This window comes from Phaseolus vulgaris, chromosome 5, assembly GCF_051622355.1.
Source record: "Phaseolus vulgaris cultivar YP4 chromosome 5, ASM5162235v1, whole genome shotgun sequence".
NCBI lineage: Eukaryota > Viridiplantae > Streptophyta > Magnoliopsida > Fabales > Fabaceae > Phaseolus > Phaseolus vulgaris.
This window is the reverse complement of record NC_143502.1, coordinates 14,032,908-14,042,366: the sequence shown is the minus strand read 5'-3', so window position 1 is coordinate 14,042,366 and position 9,459 is coordinate 14,032,908. Positions and strand designations below refer to the sequence as shown.

At 38.9% G+C, this 9,459-nt stretch overlaps 1 long non-coding RNA gene across 1 annotated transcript; it reads right to left on the bottom strand.

The window, feature by feature from the left end:
• Nucleotides 1–4,635: 4,635 nt before the first annotated feature.
• LOC137835200 (uncharacterized) lies at nucleotides 4,636–7,568 on the bottom strand. Its single transcript, XR_011085037.2, has 2 exons — nucleotides 6,854–7,568; nucleotides 4,636–5,171 (listed from the first exon to the last, which is right to left on the bottom strand). It is a non-coding gene; the product is annotated as an uncharacterized LOC137835200 (long non-coding RNA).
• Between the last annotated feature and the right edge of the window lie 1,891 nt (nucleotides 7,569–9,459).

Here is a 9,459-nt window from a genome sequence, read left to right as displayed (position 1 = left end):
AGAAACGCCAAGAGGAAGCGTCGCCAAGGCAAGGCGTCGCCTAGGCAAAGGCGTCGCCCAACCAGGGCGTCGCCAGATCAAACAGTGCTGAAGCAAGGCAATCACGGTGTGGTTCCCCGATACCCATGGGTAGGAAAGACCATGGAGGGAGCGACGCCGTGGGAAGGCCTCAGGTCCCAATAGCACGGGGCAGCGATAAAGAGAAGGAAAAGGTGGCTTCAAGGCCATAGTAATAGTACCAGTGTAGGGCAGCCTGACTCGTGAAGTGCTCCTCTCGCCCCAGAGACGCCTGTGGGGCAGATACGACTCAAGAGGAAAGTCACGCCCAGGGCAACCGGGTGCAGAGTACAAAAGGAAGGCAGATACGCTCTCGAAGTAAGTGACTAGATACTTGGGTGCATGAGTTGGCACCCAAAAAGTCACCCCTAGCGCAGTAGCACTCCCAAGCAGGAGGACTCACACGTAGAGACGTCCCCAGATGGGCAGAAACGCCCCCAGATGGGGTCATGGCATCGTGAGGCCCTCCACGTGTACGACAGCCATGCCAGAATAGAAACACCCTTTAGTCAGGTGCCAGGTAATTAAAAGTCATTCAATACAGTTTCCCTTTCGAGCATTCAGGTACTATAATGGCTCCCGAGCGTTTCAACGTCTTAAGTGCACTACGTTTTCTAATTAAGCGCTTTAATGAGTGCGTTACGATTGTGATTAAAAGCGCTTTAAGACGCTTTAAATGCTTGGGTAGTTTAAATAGCGCAGAGAATGTTGGAAAAAGGGTTCGAACTTTCTGCAAATTTACCAGAGCTCTCTAGTTGCTTGCTCGTGCTTCATTAGTTACGAACAAGGGACTGGGGAATATTTTTGCCTGAAAGAGAGAACACAGATACACAGTACACAGTTATTTCTTACCACCTTCAGAGTGCCATACGCGGTGCTCAGAGACGGAGGTGAATAGTTTTGGTGTTTCTTGCTGGCTGACTTGAGCGTCGGAGTGCAAACGGCCGCTAGGGCGCCTCTTTGTCCTCTTTTTTGCAGGAATCCACAGGCAATCAGTGGGAAGGAGTCCCTAGCTGACGGTTGAGGTTGCGCACGAAGACGTCTCGGTCAACCGAACGGAACAGAAAAGATTGGAACAAAAGCTTGTTCCACTTCTCTTTTATATATATATATATATATTTAACTTGTTTTTGGATTATGGAAATAAGATTTCGATAGTTTTGATCATGCATATTTTCATAGACCACCAATTAGCACAAAATTTTAGGATTCAATTTAATTGATCACTTGAAATTTTTTTGTTTGGAACTTAAATATACTCCTACTAAAACAAATTTCGAATTACTTTTAAACTTTCACAATTAAAAGCAAAGTAAGTAGATGCAAAATATAAGGACTCCAAAAACACTAAATAACATATGACTCGAAGCAAAAGAGACAACAACAAAAGAAGACACAATTTATCATCCAAAAGAGAAAACAAAGCTAATTGATAAGATAAATGTCGAATTGAAAAACAAGAAAGTAAAGGGCTGAAATTAAATGTGCTTGAATGTAAAGACAAGAAATTAAAGGTGCTTGAATGTAAAGACAAGGAATTAAAGGTGCAAGATAAGTAAAGACAAAGAATTAAAGGTGCAAGAAAAGTAAAGTGCCAAATCAACTCAAATCAAAATAAGCTCAAGAACCTAAGCTCTGATAACCACATAATGTGAGTTGGTTTTTAGATGGTTCTATTTTATGGTGACACTTTACTTAGAGTTGGGATTTTAGAAATTTATGATGAAAACTTAAGGAAGATTCCCACTGGACACGAGCTTAACCAAATGGTTAAGTAAGTGTGAAGGTTCACTTCACAAAGGAAAAGATGAAAATCAATACAAAGTGATAGATAAAATGCAATGAAGAATGGAAATAGCAATAAGGTAAACATTAATGGTTTTCATGGACGAATCAAATGATGAACCTAAACATTTAGCAAAAGAAAAACAAAGACATATATGAAATTGAAATGAAACGAAAAGAGTGGAAGAAGAGTAGCTTATAGAGTGGTTGTGAAAGGGATTCACGCCACTTGGGTGTGGTAGCCACCAAGATGAGTGAAGGGTCACCACTTGAGAGTCTCACACTACTCAAGATAAGACCTAGCCAAGAGGACTCAAACCTCATAAACTTCTCACACAATTTGTGCAAGGTAACTTTTCTCTTTAAAATTAACATGTAAATACATAGAGTAAGGCATCCTATTTATAGGAATGGGTGCCTTGATGGGCAAGAAGGGCAAGGGTAGGGTGGTAAGTGTGTGAGGGGACTGCCTTTAGGGTTTGACTAAGTCAAAATCGCACTCTAGGCTTATTTTTTTAGAAACTAGGTCAAATTTCCTTCCTAAAGGGCTAGAAACAAGCTAAAATGATAACTACACCCCTCTATTATGCTATAGGCACCTATTCTAACATATCTTGCTATTTTGGACCCTTGAAATGAGCCCAAATTATTTACATAACTTTTCTCTTGTAAAAAGACCAGAAGGAAGAACTTCTGATATTCTGGTTTATAGCTGGTTCTTCTTCTGCTGATGCTTTCTTGATGTTTGGTGGGGCTCAGATTTGTATACTGAGATGACTGACCTTTTTGTGAATTGTTTGACGTGTCCTTAGTCCTCTGCTGATTGTTGTGGTTTGGATCATGCCCCTCAGGTTGGTAAGAATTCGTCCTCAAATTTAGAACTCTTGCAGATAACATAGTTAGTTTGTTCGGATATAAGATAGTGCAGGGTGTGGGTGTGAAACAAACTTATGTTCTTTGAGCTTGGGGAGTTCAAAAGGGGTAAACTCTTCTTACAAGCCATGTTGGGAAAAAATATTTGGAGATGAAAGGGCTTGATGGAAAAAATCCTCTCAAAAGGTGAGAACCCTTGGGAGGTGTTTGATGTTTATCCTAAATTTTCTTTGTCCAAGATGTCAAGTAATTAGATTTATTTGGTAATGAAAAAGACAAAGAAGAAGGACACCTTGGAGGTGCAGTTTGTAGCATGGCACGAGTCAACACGGTGGATTTAGTTGCGTAAGATGATATTTTGTGCCTCGGTTTATCTTTTCTTTCTCTTTTTCTCTCTTTTCTTTCATTTTAAGTTGGTCATCATGGACTTCTTTTGGTGAGAGAGATTTTAGTGTGATTTTATGCCCATGGAAGGTGAAAGAGATTTTGTTGGTAAGGCCATCCTGTCATATTGTCATGGCCTACCCAAGAGAATATGTGTAGCTTACATGGGGACAACATCATACAAGACCGCATCCTTATATTTACCAATAGAAAAGGCTCTGCGGACTTGCTTGTTACTATTATTTCCCCCTCTTGACTTAACCATTGAAGTTTATAGAGCTTTGCATGAGAGATGGTAGGTAACCCAAGTTTGTCTACCATTCTTGTGCTTGCCACATTTGCACAACTTCCCCCATCCACAATTAAGGAACACAACTTATCACTAATGAGGCAACTTATCATCCCATTCCCATTCCTCCACCAACCACTAACCTGCCCATTAAATGTCTTACAGCTACACAACTCAGGAACGCAGAGTTTTAGGTTTATGCTACGACGAGAAATTCTATCCAGACCACAAATGTTCTACCTCCAGATTTGTGTTGCTCCTTGACAACATAGATTGTAATCAATACTTCAAAGAAAAAACCCTGGAACTGAGTACTACCGATGTCATTATCCATTTCCACCTATACTCACAGACCCTCGCATGTAACCTATCACCACGAACCCTAAAATTCATAGGAATTATTCAAAACCTCTCAATCACAATCCTAATAGATTTAGGTCGCTCACACAACATTTTGCAACCCCACGTTGCCTACCAACTCCATCTACCCATTTCACCCAGCTCACATTTTACAGTCATGGTCGAAAATGGAGCCTTTATCATATGCTTGGGCATATGTCCCTCAGTGGAGATATCTCTCCAAAACTCTATTTTCACACTTCCTTTATACCTTCTGCCAATCGAATGATCTGATGTAGTTTTACAGGTAGATTGGTTGCGCACCTTATGCCCCATTACAACTGTCTTATCTATTCTAAGCATAGCCTTCACCCACATAAATCAACATATCACTCTCAAAGCCACGACAACCCTTACCCAACCCATGCTACCTACCATCACTTTTGCCAACTCCTTGCCACCAACATTGATATGAGTTGAGTTAGAAGAAAGACACATTATTTTAATAGTTCACTTGATTTAGGAATTGAATTAGCAATTAAGTTGAAAACTCAATAAGGATTGTCATTGGACACGAAGTTAACCAAGTGGTTAAGTAAGTGTGAATGTTTTCTTCAAAGAGCAAAAGCAGAAAACCACACTCAAGGGAAGGAAGGTGTATGTGGTATTAAGGAAGAACAAGAACTCAACAACAAGTAAAGAATAACATAGATGAAAATAAGAGAAAGTGGAAACATGAAGAGATGACTTAGTTAGAACGAGTGAACTCGGTGTCCATGGAGGTTGCTCACACCAGTTAGAGGAGGAATCCAAGATGAGTGAATGAAGGAGTCGCCACTTGAAGAACTCTCAAGATAAGACTCACAAGAGAATACAACAATCACGAAATACTCAGACAGAGTTTCTTTACTCAAAATCAAATGTGCAATACAAAAGTGATGACCACCTATTTATAGGTTAAAGTGACATGTGATTATGTGCATGGAGGGAAATTCAAATTCAAACTAAACATGGTTAACTCTCTAATCCTATGCCACTAATCATGGGTCTAGGTCGGTCATGCTTTTGGCATTTAAGCATGTGCTCTAATGTGAAAAACATGACTACATGAGTGACACATTTAGGTCATCTAGAAGCTAGGGTTACATTCTCCACCTTGGGCCACAAGCAAGGCCATGATTGTGCTATTTATACCTACTATAATGCAATACAAAAAAGTGAAAACAGTTGGTGCTCAAGTCCTTTGTTTTGTGCTCTACTCCTGGTAATTCTTTGAGGGATAGTAGGTCTTGAGTCACTAACTGTAGGGTTTGTCTTACCAAACCCTGAGTCCTGTGTCATGCTTCTGGTCATCCTCTTAGAAGGTTGGACTGACTTGGAAGGTGTTGTGAGATTTTATCATGCTCCCCAAGTTGGAGAGAATTCAACCACAAATTTGAAACACCTGCAAAAAAAGGAGTCAAATCATTAACTTTAAAAGTATCGGTACTTAAGTATGTGTGAGGTAAATCCAATGAGTTCAAATCTTGAAAAATTATTCAAATGAAATAGGACACAACTCTTTTATTCACTTAAAGAAATCAATGGATCCTATTGCAAACAAAACTTAGTCGATTAAAGACAAGCAAGAAAAGGAATAAAGCAAGAAGGCTAAACCAAGGTGGAATTAAGATGGAGACAAAACTTTAAACAAGACAAGCAATAAAGCATATTTTAAGACTAAAAAAAACTTACTTAAATTCAACTATGAAGTAATAGAATTTTACCAAAGATAGAAGGATAAAACTTCACAAGTTATGAATACAATTTGCTACACATCAAGAATCCTTTTCTTTGAACAAAATAGTTTGAATTGTGAATGCATACATCTTCATTTTTTCATTTTGTTGTTTTCTTGAATCAAAACTCAAAATGCAGCTCATACACATTTAGATTCACTTTTCAAACTTAGAATCAAATTGAGATGGATTCAAGTCATATGAACACTTGCACTCTATGATTGAAAATAAATCAACTTCTAACTAAGATGACTTATATTTCTTTTGAATTCTTCACAATTAAAATCAAGTGAGCCGAAAACTAAACTTGCCTAGAACATTTAAAGAACATAGGACTCAAGCAAACTAAGCTATGAAAATTTAAATAAGACATGAGATGAAATTAAACTCTTGAAATTAAACAAGCAGTTGTCGAATTGAAATAAGCTCAAGTGAACATGGAGAAAAAGTAAAAAAAACTATTTTAAACTCATATTAAACTTGAATTAGACCATTCTCTGAATATCAAATGATATAAGTTTAATTAGTAGAAAGACACATTGTTTTATTAGTTCACTTGAGTTAGGAATTGAATTAGCAATTAAGGTGAAAACTCAACGAGGATTGTCACTAGACACGAACTTAACCAAGTTGTTAAGTAAGTGTGAATGTTCTCTTCAAAGAGCAAAAGAAAAAAAAAACAAACTCAAGAGAAGAAAGGTGTATGCTGAATTAAGGAAGAATAAGAACTCAACAACAAGTAAAGAATAACATAATGAAAATAAGAGAAAGTGGAAACAAGGAAGAGATGATTTAATTTGAAGGAGTGAACTTGGTGTCCATGGAGGATGGAGGTTGGAAGATGAGTGAATGAAGGAGTCACCACTTGAAGAACTCTCAAGATAAGACTCACAAGAGAATAGAACACTAAAGAAATATTCAGAAAATGTTTCTTTACTCAAAATCAAGTGTGAAATACAAGAGGGATGACCACTTATTTATAGGATGAGGTGTCGTGTGATTATGTGCATGGAGGGAAATTCAAATTCAATCTAAATATGGTTAACTCTCTAATCCTATGCAACTAATCATGGATCTAGGTCGGTCATACTTTTAGCATTTAAGCATGTACTCTAATGTTGAAAGCATGACTACATGTGAGACACATTTAGGTCATCTAGAAGCTCCACCTTGGGCCACAAGCAGCCCATGATTATGCTATTTATACCTACTCTAATGCAATACAAAAAAAAGTGAAAACAGTTGGTTCTCAAGTCCTTTGTTACGTGTGTTGCTCTTGGTAAATCTTTGAGGGATAGTAAGTCCTAAGTATGAGAAGATATCTCCATAGATTTAATCTCTCACTTACCGTCATTTTCAGGGCACACGACCATTTGGGTAATCTCTGACAGCCTCAATAAAGACGCTCACTTCCTTGCCCTACCAACCCACTACACAACCCATAGCCTTGCATGCAGATTTTCTAGTGAAGTTTTTCACCTTCACGGAGTCCCAAAGACCATAATTTTTTACCGTGACCTCAACTTCACTAGAACCTTTTGAAGGAACCTGTGTTTTAAATTGGGGAATAGAAGCTTATCTTGTTGTTTTACTAGTGACCATCCAACTCATGGTATCACTATCTCCATCTCGCGGAACTGTGGCACAATATCTCTCACCACTCCGCCATCAGTACCTTGCCTTTCACAGCGCTTTATAGCTGATCACCACAATCCACCCTAGAATTGCTCCATACATCACGGTCTGAAACCACCATCTCACACCATCATCTTACACGAAGTGAAACAACAGCTCCAACGCACGCACCAACTTATGCGAGAGCAAGCAGATCATCATCGCATAAACATGTCTTCCAAGGTTCATGTTCCATCTCCAACCGTACCAGCAACAATCTATCGAGCGACAATAATCTCCTAAGATCGCACCACTCTACTCCAGGTTGTATCAAATCCTTCACCGAATCGACACGGTGGCATATGAACTCCGGTTGCCAGCAAACTTGAGGATCCATCCCGTTTTCCATGTCTATCTTCTTTGACCTTTCAGGGGCTCCCCACCCTCACACTCCTTAAACTCCAATTCCACTTCTCTGCCTACTGAAAGTTAACCAACAACTGACACACACTCACTCTCACCTAACCAACCCCCAAATCCACAAATACCTAAAATCCACGTCATGAGACCCACGTGAACTGGTCCCTCGAGCCCCTCACTTCCCTAGCACTCCAGAACCCTCCACTAACACTTCATACCACCTTTAATCTCATACCGAATCAGTCACAAACCCCAAGCTCGACCCAAAACACACATTCTCTCCACTTTGTGGACAAAGTCTCTCCTCTAGCGGATGATATTGATACAACATGACCCAAGAGGTAGAAAGGACAACCGATGAAGGACTACGTTCCTTGATAGGTCATCTTATGTTTTATTCCGGAAAATTCTCCCTGCTCTTTCGTATTGTTTTCTTCTGAGTATGGTGGAAAGTGTCGTGCCTTCTTCATTTTCAAGTGGTGGTGATGGTTGGGGTGAACGTTGGTGGTTGAAGTAAGTTTTGTGATGATTTTACTAGTGGTGGTGGTTGTGTTTTTGTTTGCTTAGTTTTTTCATTTTTTTGAAGCCACAAAACACAAAAAAAACCCCAATGATGTGTAAAAATGGAGTACAAAACTAAGAAAAAGTATATTCGCATTGAGGAATGTCGAATACAACGAATTTTCTCGTCAACTCTCTCTCACACGATCAAATGATGTAATTGCTCTCTCAAACGTTGCGGCTGGAGAAGAATGAAAGTGATGTGTCTAGAAGGGAGGAATGAGGGTGTGTGGGTGCAAGTTATTTAAAATAGTGAGATTATACTTCATTTAGGGTTAAACAAAAATTTAAAAAAGGTTAAAACTAACTTTTTACAATTAATATGGAGATGTTACGAGAAGGTATAAAGGTGAAGGGAGAATTTGCCTTTAGTCTAATGTTTGTAATAGGTCTTTAAAGCCAAACCACTCTTCTCAACCCAAAACATCACCTATTTAGGTGATGTCCAAACATTAGTAAAGTATGAAATGCTTTACCTTGCCTTAGAAAATGATGGAAGAGGCCCCAGCACCAACCCTCAGAGAGGCCACCAAAAAGCTACATTGAGGCAATCACTAGAGTCATAGTCAAAGAGGGGTCAAGAGTACACATTCTTCATGTCATAAACTCTAGTGAAGAATAGTTTTTACATTTTTTTGTGAAAATTAGCATAGTTTAATTCTTTTTGTATTTTTGTTGAAACATGCAAAGTGTAACCTAAGTTTAATTAGAATTTCCTAAATTCTAATTAAACTTAGGACCGGCCCAATTTGACCCTAGATGAGCGTAAGTTCTAGATGAATTAGCACATGGAAGCATTCTAGAATCTTACCTCACATGGGCTGAAAATAGGCGCCACTTTTCACATGTGCCAACACTTTGAATTTGGCTCTCATTTCATTTGTATTTGGCTCTTCTAATTCCAGCCCTCCAAGCCTATATAAGGAGGTGCTTGGTTCATGTTTTCACAAGATTATTTTGAGTAATGAAATGCTGCCAAAATGTGTCATTCTTACTCCTTGCCTAAAATCTCTTAGGATTTAGGTCTTAATCTTCCAAAACTGCACCTCAAAGAGAGTTGGTCGAACCTCTCTCACTTTCACACTCTTCATGCCCCTCTAAGGCTTACACTACTCTTAGGAGAGCCTTATTCCACCTCAATCCATGGATGCTTCCGCCAATTCCACCACAAAAAACCGCAAGATGAAGAGATCAAGCCATCATTTGGTATCTAGAGTTATGGTCTTCAAGAGATAAGTGTCTCTTTTCATTTTTTTGTTTGAGTTCTTCTTATTTTCGTTTTGTTCATCTCTTGTTCATGTTGTCTTGCTGTTTTTACATTTTTAATTTTGATTTAGATGTTGTTCCAAGCATTTCAAT